The sequence below is a fragment of the Alligator mississippiensis genome, chromosome 6 (assembly GCF_030867095.1).
Source record: "Alligator mississippiensis isolate rAllMis1 chromosome 6, rAllMis1, whole genome shotgun sequence".
NCBI lineage: Eukaryota > Metazoa > Chordata > Crocodylia > Alligatoridae > Alligator > Alligator mississippiensis.
Genome location: NC_081829.1, coordinates 10,320,831 through 10,333,896, shown reverse-complemented (window position 1 = coordinate 10,333,896; position 13,066 = coordinate 10,320,831). Strand labels below are relative to the sequence as shown.

General features: G+C 48.8%; 1 protein-coding gene across 1 annotated transcript in view; it reads right to left on the bottom strand.

Moving 5' to 3' along the window:
• The window catches only part of EPB41 (erythrocyte membrane protein band 4.1), a 154,409-nt gene extending 142,778 nt beyond the window's left edge, over window positions 1-11,631 (bottom strand). The window contains exon 1 of the mRNA XM_019488587.2: window positions 11,533-11,631. The gene's annotated coding sequence lies outside the window, so the exon portion shown is untranslated. The remainder of the gene's footprint in view (window positions 1-11,532) is intronic.
• Between the last annotated feature and the right edge of the window lie 1,435 nt (window positions 11,632-13,066).

Genomic DNA, 13,066 nt, shown 5'->3' with positions numbered 1-13,066 from the left:
TAACAAAGAGCAACAGTGCACAAGGTGCTGGAAGTCAACGTGCTTGGGGCTTGGTAGGCCCCGTACAGCTCAGGGGCTGTGGGACTGAGTGGCAGCCCGTGCAGGCAGGCTCCACTGAAGAAAAAAAAAATGAGACAAGCCTGATCTTTTGGGCTTTCTTCTCCCTGGAGTCTGCCTGCTTGCCTGAGCTGTGTGGGGGGCCCAGTGCTTCCCTCTGCAGCTGTGTGTGTGGGGGGGGCTCGTGCTTCTCTCTGTGGCTGCAGCATCCCACAAGACTACCCAGGCCAGGTGCCAGCAGGCGGGTGCCACCTGGGGGGCCCCCAGGCAGCTCAGGGACCACTCAGCCGACTGGCAGCTTACTTCCGAAGAGACAGGTAAGGATTGGACCCGCACCCTTGTGTACATGCCACAGGGGTTCAGTTCAGTTTAATTCTCCCTACAATAAAGCGGTGTTTTTAAAAGCCCACCATTTCAATTTAGGGGGAACTAAACCAAATTAAACCCCTGTGGTGTGTACAAGCAGCACAAGAGTCTAGATGTGCATGCCACTTAAGCAAGCTTTATATTTCCTGGAATGTGTCAAAAGCACACTGGGAAAATAAAGTACTATTTTAAGCTGGTCCTCCATGAACTGGTTCAATGTTTGGTGCAGACACAGAACATTGCATGTCTAGTACCTGGTCGGTCCTCCAGACATCCCAAACTGCACTGCTTCTCACCCCCTCAAAGCCATGCAGGGCCATGGGACTGCGCTGGGATGCAGCCAGGACTCTACTGCCCAAATATCTATTGCCTAGAGAGACCATTGTAGGGTAGCGGTAGGGAAGCAGAAAGCCTCTATGTCAGTAGCATTTCCCTGATCTTGAGCAGGGGATTCCAAGCTCATCTGGAGCGGGGGGTGAGTAGCCAGGTGTTAGAGGGGCCATTTGACACCCTGCTTGTGGTTCCCAGGGGTCTGGGTGCTCCAGGCTCACCCCCACCCCCTCAAACACTCCATTTTTTTGCCTGTCCACACCCCAAAGATCAGCCACCAAGAAGCATTCAAGTGTGACACAAGGGGTGCATCTACACATGTGCTATACTGCAGTTGCCCAATTAGCTCAGCAGTAAAGTATCACCATCTACACAAGTGGCGCTATTAGGCTGTAGTAAACTAATTTGCTCCACTGTAGGATAGTACTTCCAGACAAGTACTATCCTACGGCAGTGTATTTTACTGCACTGAAACGTATGTGTAGATAGTGACTGGGGCTGGCTGGGGTACGAGGGTGCTACAGTGCAGGGGCTGCCTGCTGGCTAGGCCCCAACCAGCCCCTCCACAGCACACTGAGCCAGGTAGGAGCAGCCTCGGGCTGACCTACCCCCGCCACCCCACAAGACCCTGCCAGCCAGGGCTGCACTGCCTTGGCTCAGTGTGCTGTGGTCCCAGGTGCACATGTAAATGCTGCACCTGGGAGCAATAAACTCCAGTGCAAGCTACACTAGAATTTATTCAACCATACTAGTTGGACATGTAGATGTGCCCAAGCAATCCTAGTCTTCTGCACCCTAATGGAGGCAGCACAGTCAAGGACTGACAGCTGGCTCATAAGTTGGCTCCAAAGATAAAGAGGGTTGTTTTTTCTTTAAACCAAAGTCATGTGTCCCATTCCAAAATCCATAGCAAGCAGGGGTTATTGGCACAAAAACCAGTAGGGAGACAGAGTTTAAGATCGATCAAGAGAATGGGAGGCAGGTTTACTGGGTGTAAATGTGGTTCTGCCACATAGTTCTATAACTTTGAACATGTCATTTTACCTCCGTGCCTCAGTTTCCCCATCTATAAGGAAGTGGTAGCAGTTCCTACCCATATGAGAATTTATTCATATCAGTAAAGCCCTTCAGTGGAGGGTGGTAGCAAAGATCCCCATTTTCTCTCTCATCTGATTTTGAACATACCAGCTCTTAAAAAGCACACATTATGGAAGCACTGTCTAGATGCAGGGCTTCTTGCCTGAATAAAATCCAAGCAACTATTTCCATTGTTAATGAGCCTGTCCTCCTTTGACCCAGAGAAGTTTTCTGCAGGCAGCGAATAAGCTGTGCTCCCCACGTTCACCTCCTGGAATAAATCCCAAGAGCTGTATAGTCTCCCCAGCCTAGCCAGGGACACAGATGGTCTCGGAGATTAAAACATTCAGGGAATTAACTGCCCTGTGCAAATGAACTTCTTCATTCAGCCCCAGCCTTGCCAGGTGGCTCTGAAGCATAGTAATGGAAGATGATCACCATTATTTGCTGAATATGGCTAATGTGCTCACTCCTGTACCCAGCTAGCTACAGAGCACGGCGAATTTCAGGAGGTACACAGAAAAGGAAGGCCAAGATGGCGAGGCGGCTACTGTACACGGCATCTGTTCCCTTTTTATTTCTTCAGTGTTCTGAGTAATCACTTACAAACATTTAGCATTTGGGTGGCAGAATCACGCAATTGCTGCTGTAAGCAAAAGCACTGCGGCTAGTACTGACTGATTATGCTGTGGGGAGGGAAGAAAGGATAAAAAGACACTGATTATCTCCTTTGCCGCTGCTCCACCGGCACTCCTTTACTTGGAGAAAACTGCCATGCAGATTTGGGCAGCTTCAGAATAAAAGAGTCCACTCATTAAATTGGGAAAAGGCTAGAACAAAGAGCGATAGCTGATGCTCTCCTGGAAAAAATGTTCTCTCAGCATCAGTTACATGACTTCTTGCTGCTGCACGCTGTACAGGAGCAAGATGCTGGGGTGTCATTAGTGCTAAAAATAACAATGCCAGAAAAAAAGTCTGGCCAAAAGCATGGGATTGATGCTTCCCCCTAAGATATTCTCTCTCTCTCTCTCTCTCTCCCCTCCACCTCTTCCACACACAATGCCTGCACACACACACAAGCACACTCTTGTGTTAAAGAATACCAGATAGCATCAGGCACTCACTTGGTGTCACGAGTTGGTGAAATCTCAACCTACTCTATGTGCAGACTCCACACGGGAGCTAACCGGGCAGTTAAGGACAGAGGTAGACTGGCTGAGCTGGGAATGGGACTTCAGGGAGCCAAGACCAGCCAATGCTATCCTTCTGGGATGACCAGGTCTAGGAGTGCCTAGCAATTGTAACTATCCCAAAAAGACACTCCTTAAAAAGGTTTGAATGACAATAACAGAAAGCTAAGCAGCTCTCCCAAAGTCAGGCACCTTAAGGTGTCCTGCGGCACCCAGGAGAATCACCAAATGAATCTCGCCCCAGTCATATTAGTGTTGCTAGATCTAAGTTAATATCTATTTATACCAATTGGGTTTCATTTATGGTTTTCAGAAAATTGCTTTTGAGCAGAGACTTGCCTCACTCAGACTCAACCCAGAAGCAAGCTGGAATTTGTAAGGAGCTGGATTCAAATTAATGCTGCACACAACCTGGAAAAATTATTCCCTTTTCTATTAAGAGCTTCCATCCTGACACTGAGGAAATCCCCAAGCAGCACTGACCCCATCTGCCAGCTTGGAATCAGGCAGCTCACAGCCTGCAGATTGTATAAGGATGATCTGTACCATCCGGGAGAGGTTTACCTCCACGTCACAGACACGTGCATCTACTAGAACATCAACAGCGCTGGGGAAAGTCACGTTACACTGCAACGTGGCTGAAGAAGAGTGGGTCAACATTTGCCCTCATGTATTTGCATCATTACTGTTCCAGTTAATAGGGCTGCACAGACATAGTTCAGACAAAATCCAGCCCTATCTGATATTAATACAGTCATTGATTAAAGATTTCTGTAGAGCACTTTCACTTAAGTTTTTAAATGCTAAGAGTGTTGCACCACTCTGAGATTTCTGGATAAAAGAAAATATGAGAGGGCAAAGAACTTGAACATTCAAGACTCGGCTAGACAAAGCCCTGGCTGGGATGATCTAGTTGAGGCTGGTCCTGCTTTGAGCAGGGGGTTGGACTAGATGACCTCCTGAGGTCCCTTCCAACCCTCATTTTCTATGATTCTATGAATCAAAAGATCCTCACAAGCCAATGCCTGTAGTAAATGCTTGGAGGCATTGATCCACTCAGCCCTTTCCTATGCCAAGCAGATCTGCATTCTGCAGAGGTCAGTATGGGTATCAGATTCACAGCCAGGCTACAGCGAGTTCATAGAGCTCCCACAGTGATCACCCACTCATCTTAGCTGGGATGTGCTGGCTGTTGGAGAGCTGCTTCTGTGTCCATTAACATTTAATGCAACTAGCTGAACACCACCGACAAGATGTCTAGTTTACACAACAGTCAGTGGAACTGGATGGCTCTGAAGGTTGGTAATGACACAATCTGGCTCCAGTCAACTATGGTCAAAAATTACTATCTAGTAGCCTATGTGAAAGCAGGTATAGATCACGTCTAATACAGCAGATTTATTTGTGCTTCTAGGATGCCTGGGTTCCTGATTTTACTTTGCTACTTAGCCAGGGAAGCATTAGTTGCATATTAAATTGGCAAGCAAAAAGACATGCTAGTACCCAAAAGTGGTCTGGTTTGGAGAACAACACTAGGGGGTTATATTCAACAAGAAATAAGCCCACTAAATTAAGAAATCACTCCTCTCTCCAATTATCTATTTGGAAGCAGGAGCAGAGAGCATTTTAATAGGATTCATTTATTTAATTGAGTGAAGCACAGGAGGTTTAATTTGTATTTTTAAAGTACTTTGAGATCTCCCCCAGATGAGAGAAGCAGTGTGCCACTTGGACCCATTCTTAGGGTTTGAAATAATCCTAATGGAATTAGATTTCTTGTCCCCTAAGCATCAAAGGCATGCGCTAATCAAAAAACATGCACACTATCCCAGCTCCAGAAGTCCTCCATTCTCATGACTTGTACATTCAAGAAGCCCAATTCTCTCTCATCTCTGCATCTTTAAGCCATGTTAGCACTCAAAAATGGCCTCCCAAAGAATACCCGGCTGTAAACAGGGCTTTCCAGCCGGTTTAGAGCTGCTGTAATGTTTCTGTCTTATCCTCCTTCTCCTCATACAACCCAGTGTAAGGGACACAGCTGGAGCAGAGGAGTCACATGAAGCAGAACCACTCAGAGCAAGGCCACCCTTGCTCCCATCAGGAGCCAGACTACACAGAACACAACGGTGGCTTAATGCCAGCTTCACCCACCTCCATTCCTACAGTCTCCCCGTGAGTTAATGGGCTGAGATTTTATTTGGCACTTTCTCAATTCTATCGCATGCTTAGGACAGGAGCCTATATGATCTGGCATGCAAAATAAAACATGTATGCATGACTTGCTGTGGGATTTTCTCAGGGGTATCAGAGAGCAGTAAAGACAAACACAACTAACTGAAACAAGGAAGAGCCCTGAAACCCTAGGCCAAGCCCTACACAGCTGGGAGGAGCTTTCAGTAATAGTTTCAGCTACAGAATGGGGATGAATTAGTCATCATACACACACACCCATTCTTCTGTGTGGCCACTTTACATCTTCCTTATTACAGTTCAGAAATCAGAGCTGGAAATGAACCCAGGAAGTCTAGTTAATTTTTGAGCAGCAACAATGGCAGACAGGATTTTCCAGGTCTCCAAGCTTGTTTGCGTGTCTCATTTTATGTAAAGAAAGGGCCCTCCATTGTAAGTGAAGCAGGCCTGCCTATTTACCTCCCAAAGCCAGCTGGCAAAGCTTGCACTGTTACCTTGATGGCTGTAAAAAACCCAGCAGTGCAGGTCTCCATGCTTTGCATCACAAGCTGCTGTTTCAATGTGCTGCCAGACACTCTAAATTGCAATTACTATGACTAAGCAGCAGTTGCAATTAACTTGCAATGTATATTTACATTTATTGCTATTTAACTGATCCAAGATTGAGTCAATAGTAATCTTGTAACTACTAATATAGGGATGTGAATTTTACTCTGTAATAGATGCCAACTAACAGCCATGAAGAACTAGGCCTCTTATGTATGAACAAGGCAAAGGATACAGAAACCATCAGGGCTTCTTCCACATCACCAATATGTATTGTGCCCTCTAGCCCTCCGGGACCACTTCTATGGGTTGAACACCTATTCTGTCTCCCTGGCCCAAGCAGCTTTTGGCTTTCCTGCTAAGACTGCCAATTAGCTGAGGCACAGGGGTGGGCTGTCAGGAGCTCATCCATCCGCTGGGAAACAAACAAGAAGCCAATAAGCTCGTTTCACACATCTCCAAAAAGCCATTACGTGATAAGCTCCATCCGTCATTACTGATCCAGCCCAGATTTAAACCAGCATCCCAAGTGTGAAAGACTCCTCGGCCCATTTTCAAAGCCCTGACTCCATGTCCCGTGGCACCATACTTTTGTAAGAGTATGAGTCCTCTATGTTCATCTGCCTGAGATTTAATGAGGTGCCAAGTCCTGAAAGGAGACCAGATGTGCCCCTTGCATCTTCACTGTTTGCACTGCTGCTCTTTGGGGGACTTCTCTGCCATCTCAGCAGCTATGAGAAGAGAGCACCTGGGGAATGCATGCCCAACTGCTCCATGCAAGCAGCTACTGTTCACAACACAGGGGACTCAGGGCCCTGATGTCTGCCGTCAAACAGTTAATTTGTTCAGCTCGTCCCACCAGCAGCCTCTAGTGGGGAAATAAGGTATGTAGACTTGCATCCTCTAGTTCCCAAAGAGAAACGCTAAACTGGGCATAGGGACCACTTTGCAGTGGGGCAAAACCCCAGCAGACTTTACCATGCTGAGGCCCTCCCATCACCCATACCTCTTCTTTGCAGACAGAGCTCCCCATGGCTGCCAACACACATACTCTCCTCTTCAGCCTTTCCTATATGTAGGGGCATAGGTTCATGCTTCAGTTCCTCTCACTGGAGCTGAGGACGCTGCTTGGCTCACAACCCCCAGGCAAAGTAGTGGGTAATTCTTATCAACTGCCCTCCTACTTATCAGTCAAATGCCAGGCAGAGTGAGCAGAGTGCCTGGCAGTGACGTTTGAAGCAGGTTGTCCTGCAGCAATAGGGACCTGAGAAGAGCCCGCACACCTGGAGGCAAAGGACCATGGGTGACCCTGCACAGGGGCAGCGGGCAGAGATTAGGAGACTTGGATTCTGCCAGCAAGTCAAAGGGGCAAAGAGAAAACTTGCCTATTAAGAAAGCTGATCCTGGGTTCCTAAGGGGGTTCCTGGGGATGAGAGGGTGCATGCAGCTGAAGAGACCCATGGGGTCTCATGCACCTTTGGGGAATTTCTATCAGATCCCATGAGCTGATTGGAAGCATGGTTTTATTTGGAGAAATGTCTATAATGGCACATTCACACTCAGGAAGTGTGACGCTGCACCCACGCACAAGGAGCTGATCTGGACTTGATTTAGAGACATTTTGATCGCCTTAGCCTTGCAGCCAGGATCCACTCCTCCCTCTTCAGCACCAGAAAAGTTTAAGGCTTCATCTGCACTGTGAGGCCTTGCCCCCAAATCCAGCCATTGAGAGCTGGCCCCCATGATAGACGCACCCCTGTGAATTCCTAGCCATTTAATCTGTATACCCAAAGAAGATTTAACTGGTAAAAAGCATGTTTTGTAGGCTGGTCAAACCCCACAGTACCTTTTTATAGGGAAAAGACTCACCATAAAGGGAGGTGCGCAGGTTTGGTTAAATGATCATTTAAGTTCCTGAATGCTTTGTTACCAAACCTTTCAACTTCTTCCTCCCCAGGCCCCGCTCTGGTTGGGATGACATAGCCAGACTCAAAAGGCACCTTTTTTATACAGAGGCAAGGAAGCCTCTATCTTCCAGCTTGCTCACAGCCCAACATAGCTGGTTCCACACAAATGTCTATTTATTTTCTCTGGAAAATAGCTAGTCAGATAATACCTGCCAATCACGGCATCAGCAGCTTCAAAAACAACACGTGATTGATTACATACAGTTTAAAATAAAGCAAAAAAATCACCATGCAATAGAGCAGTCACTATCTCAGTTATCCTCCAAGTGATCTCTTCAGACCAGCCATGTGCTTATAACTAACACCGACCTAAGGCACACCTCAAGCTTCGGCTAATGCAGTGCGACTAAAGACTGCCTGAAGACAATTCCTATGTTTGACTGCTAAACCCAAGAGGCAGCAGTTATCATAACAATCACACTAGCAGCATTAGCAGGAATGAGAAGGCACTTTCATTCCAAGTCAATACTTTGAGGCATATTCTAAAGAGACTGGTGTTTGAGCTGAAGTTTCTGTTCACCGAGAGGTGCATTGGGGTGGGAAGAGGCATGATGGGGATTTGCAATGGAAAGAACTCATCCTCAAAAACATAATCATTATCTAAACATGGTGTGCTTGTGTAGGATGCCCAGATGGCTTTGGGTAACACATAGTTACAGTGCGTATGTGGCATGTACCCAACCCCTTGCAAGGAATGCCAGACAGCTGCCAAGCTGGAAACAAACTGGTTAAGGAGGAACTGCAGTCGAGTTAAATCAATGTCCAGTGTGCACAGGAGCAGGGTTATTTGTGTAACTGATACCGAATGGTGTTGTTTCGGCAGTCAAATACTGAAGTTAGTGAAGCAAAGCTCCCTTCTGCTTAACCCACCCAAGGGCCTCAAGTTTCAGTAGTCTTACCTTGATGCAGGAATATGCTGAGCTTGAACCTGCCTGGTGTACACACAGAGCAGGGCACAGATGAAGTAAAGGCTGGATAAAAAGCATACCAAGCAAAGCAAGGAACCTCAACCCTGCATCACTTGACACTACTATGCACCTGTTAAATTACTCCCATCTAGCAAAAGAGAGTATGTAGCTAATGCCTCAGTTGAGGGAGTAAGAGGATTCATGACCCCATGGCTCTTCTAGACACGTTTGTGCCCCCTTTTTAAACCTTGAACACTCACAAGCTGGAGAGGAAAGGTGTCAAAACCTGCAACTGTTCAATGTGAAGGGTTCTAGCTAGCAATAGCCTTGTCTGCTGTGGTTAGGAAGGGCTATGTGCAAGCAGTGTGGCACCCCCTGTGGCCCAGTGTGGGTGATGGTAAGCAGCAATGCCATTTCAAACAAGCTCTCTTGTACCTACACATTCACCCTCTTTTCAGGAAGCAGATGATGGAAAGTTTCCCCACAGCACCCTAGATCCCTGCTACACTGCAGCTTCGTGTTAACAGAAGACCCCCATGCCACATGCACGTAATAGCACTTGGTTACAGCTGCTCTGGACACCCTAAATTTGCATTTCCTCACTTCTGCATGCGCAAAGTTGCGGTAACAGAGCAGGGGAGCAAGCTGGGGGCGTGCTGCATGTCATCTTGTTTTACAAATCCTTCAGAACTTGGCAGAGTCAGCCTGCAAGCTTGGCAATGAATTCACTAGTGTTGGTTTATAAACACTGCCTGGTTGAAGAAACCCCATAGCAACTCCAGGGACCAGAGGTACATGGATAATGGATACTGTGGGTCCCAAAAATCAGGGGTGGTTTTTAAAAAAAGATTGGGGGGAGGGGAGGGGGGGAAAACGGGAAACAAAATCTGATTGGAAGAGGACACTTCTCCAATTCCAGCCCCTGAACGCCACAAGCAGATACTTCACATACATCAGCACCAGTGTAAGTCAATCCTCCATGGAGCTAAATGAGACATCCTACAGTGTCAATCCAGGACACACCCCTCCATGGCAATACAGCCCTAAAGATAGTTACCGTCTCCTAGAACAGTAGAGGCCAACCTTTTTAGCAGGGGTGCCACAAACCAGCTCGGCATGCTTCCCGAGTGCTACCCTGATCCCTTTCCCCTCCCCAAACTGCTCTGCTCTTTCTGTTGTGCCCCGTGTTCCCTGACCCATCTGCTGCTCTGCTTCCTGCTTCTTGCCATGTGTTCCCTGCCTGATCTGATGCTCTTCTTTCTGCTCTATTTACCACTGTGCTCCTGTCACCTCCCCAGCCACTGCCTGTGCCACTCGTGGCACCCCTGCTTCAGGTTGGCCACTCCTGCCCTAGATAGTCAGAAAGCAGCTTGGGCTTTGCAATGAGTTTCTTTCCCCATTTCCCCAAGCTAGGGGGTGGCAAGCATAGTGAAGCCAGCACAGAATTGAAAGGGGTAGGGAGAAGTCACATCATTCAATAGGAGACTCTTCTATCAGTTAACGAGCAGAGTTGTCAAGCTGTTAATGGAGTCCCGTGCAGTCCTGCTTAGCTGGGAAGAGAACGGCAGCAATGTAGGTCCATGAGGTTAGGGAGGTATAACAGGAAGAGGTGAGAGACGGCTTGGACAGAAAGGATATAGAGGAAGGAGGGCGGAGATGCAGCAGGCTGTACTGTTAGCAACATCAGTGTGAGACAATGGGGAGATGTGCTGAGAGACAAATCGGGTTTTGCAGAAGTTCAACAGAAGCAGCATTGAACTCAATAGCAAGACTGACTTTAATGGTGCAGGACTGATCTCTATAGCTTCGCATGCCGGCAGTGTCTGAAGGATGGGGTCTCTCTTGCTACTGACAATGGGTGGGAGGAACCTTTCCCAGACCTCTGTAAGCAGCTGTTGACAAGAGGGCAAAACTGCCGGGTTCAATAACCTTCTCCGATGGCAAAAAAGCCAAAAGCACACAGAGGGTCCTTTCTGCTACATTCATCCACGCTCCTTCTAAAGAGAAAGAGGAAAATTATGCAGTAGCTGAAAAGAAGGTAGAGCAGAGCTGTCACGAGCCCAGGACACCCATACTTCAGAGGAAATCCGTGAGAATTTCAAGCACTCGACATCTTGAGGGGGCTGGAGACCCCGCATCTAAAAGGGTGGGCAAGCTGAAATCTGCGGAAAGCATTAATGCCGCGTTAAACACCGAGAGCATCCAGCCGGGGAGCGCGGGAGAACGGAAAGACACCGGAAGACGTCCCCTTCACCACCTGAGTGACAGAGAACAACACACGGTTTAAAAAAACCCAAACGAGCGAGCAAACCAGGGGCATTTATCATGACACCAGGTCACGGCGGCATCCGGGCACAAACACGAGATAAGAGCCGTTCCCCCAAACCACCGTCTCCTGAGGGTCACGTGACGCCGGCTCCGCCTCCTCCGACCCCGGGCAAGTCGGTCATGTTAGGTGAAGCTAAAAGGCACCGAAAAGTGGTTTAATGGTACTTTTCCACACAGCCATTGCCGTGCTGGTCACCGAGGTGTTACACGAATGCTGGTGTCACTGTCACACACACATACACACACTCTAAATGTTGATGTCTAGGTCTATACCTATGGAGATATGTATGTGTGTACACACACACACGCATATACACACACAGAAGGATAGACAGATGACAGACACGCATATAAACGCACATCTCTAGACAGCTCTATACCTACATGAGCACGTGCACGTGGGGGTGCAGACGCGCGTGTGCACGTCCCTGTGCATGCAGCACACACACACGCCGGCTGCAATGGCGCAGTGCCCCCCGCCCTGCACCAAGGACCCGCAACGTGACGCCCGGGGAACTCCCGCACCCCGCGCCCTGCCCGGCCCGGCCCGGCCCGGCCCGGCCCCGCGGTTACCTGCGTCAGCGCCGCGCGGGGGAGGGGCCGCGCCCGGCTCGTGCCCTTTAAGAGACGCTGCTCCCCACTGACCGCGCTCAGCGCCTCCACCTGCGCCGCGCGGGCCACGCCCCCTGACGTCACCTCGCATCCACCCACCGCGGCGCCTATTGGTGTCCGGCGCCGCCCATCAGGGAGAAGGGGCGGGGCAACCGCCCGGCCGCTGCAGTGGGCGGGGCGGGCAGGTGGGCGGTGACGTCACGGAGGCCTCGCCTGCCCCGGCTGCGCTGCCCGGGCGAGGGGTGGGTCCTAGCGCCGACCCTGAGTCAGCATCCAGCCCCCATAAACCCACTGGGGATCGTCAGTGGTGATGGAGAAACACTCAACCGCGGCTTTGGGGGTGTTGTGTTGATTGCAGCCGCTTTGATCTATGCACATTGGCAGACAGGGGTCTTGGGGTCAAGGTGATCTCTTTTATTAGACCAGCTAGTTAGTACAATGGTTCTTTGCAAGCTTTCTGGCACCCGCACCCTCCATTGGTCTAATACAAGAGAACACCTTGACTCAGGGGCCCTTGTCTGCCTAAACTGCAGTTTTGTGCTTTGAGTCCACGGACGCTGCACTGCGGTGACGCCCCTGAGCCAACGGGCTGAAGGGTTTGCCCCTAAAACCGGTGGCCCGTGCGGCTGGCATCTCTCTTCCCGCCGGCCAAGCACCGCTCTTGGAGGACGCACCTTTCTGAGCACGGCAGCATCCCTGGAGAGGGCATTTCATTGCCAGCAAGATGCCAGACGGGCCCAATGGCGGCACCGCACCTCGAACGTGCATTTAGTGGCAATCCCTGAATGCAAGTCATATCCCAGGACTTATAGTATCATTGCTGCTGTAAAAGCTAAAATATTTGAGACGATGACTCGATTGTTTATAGAGAATGTCACAGCTCAGGGATGAGTGATTAGATGGCAAGTATGCCTCTTCCAAAGTGGGAGGGGGATACCAGATGCTTTTTGGAGTGGATGGCATATGGACTAAGATGTTGATTCAAAATGCCACTACTTGAAATAAAAGGTTAATTTTGCAGCAAGTAACCCTCAACCTGTCACCTTTCATAGCATGTAAGCTGTTGCATGCTGTTCGCCACAAGCTGGTCCTTCCTATGAAATGCTCAACTGAGCTTCAAACAGCTCTCTGGGCGCGGACGGTTTCATGGTTCCTTTCATAAGACCTAGAGTTTGGCACTGTATCCTTAGCTATAATATCCTGCTTTTGCCTGTTGTCAGTTTGCAGTTTGTTACCATCCTTTCCCCCAGCTTTCTGCCTCCCTTCTCATTTTAAGAGATTCGCTTTATAATGGATGCTATAGTTGAGGCCAGAATGTTTGCTGGGCTGGACTGGTTTTGGTTACATCTAGCATTCCCAAAAGTTTCACATTTTGATTGGAGAGGCAAGGATTTCTTTGGGTGATATCTTTTATTGGACCAATTGTATTCTTGGGATAGAGGTAGACTTAATGATAATAATAAAGATAATGATGGTGATGATATCACCCAAAGAA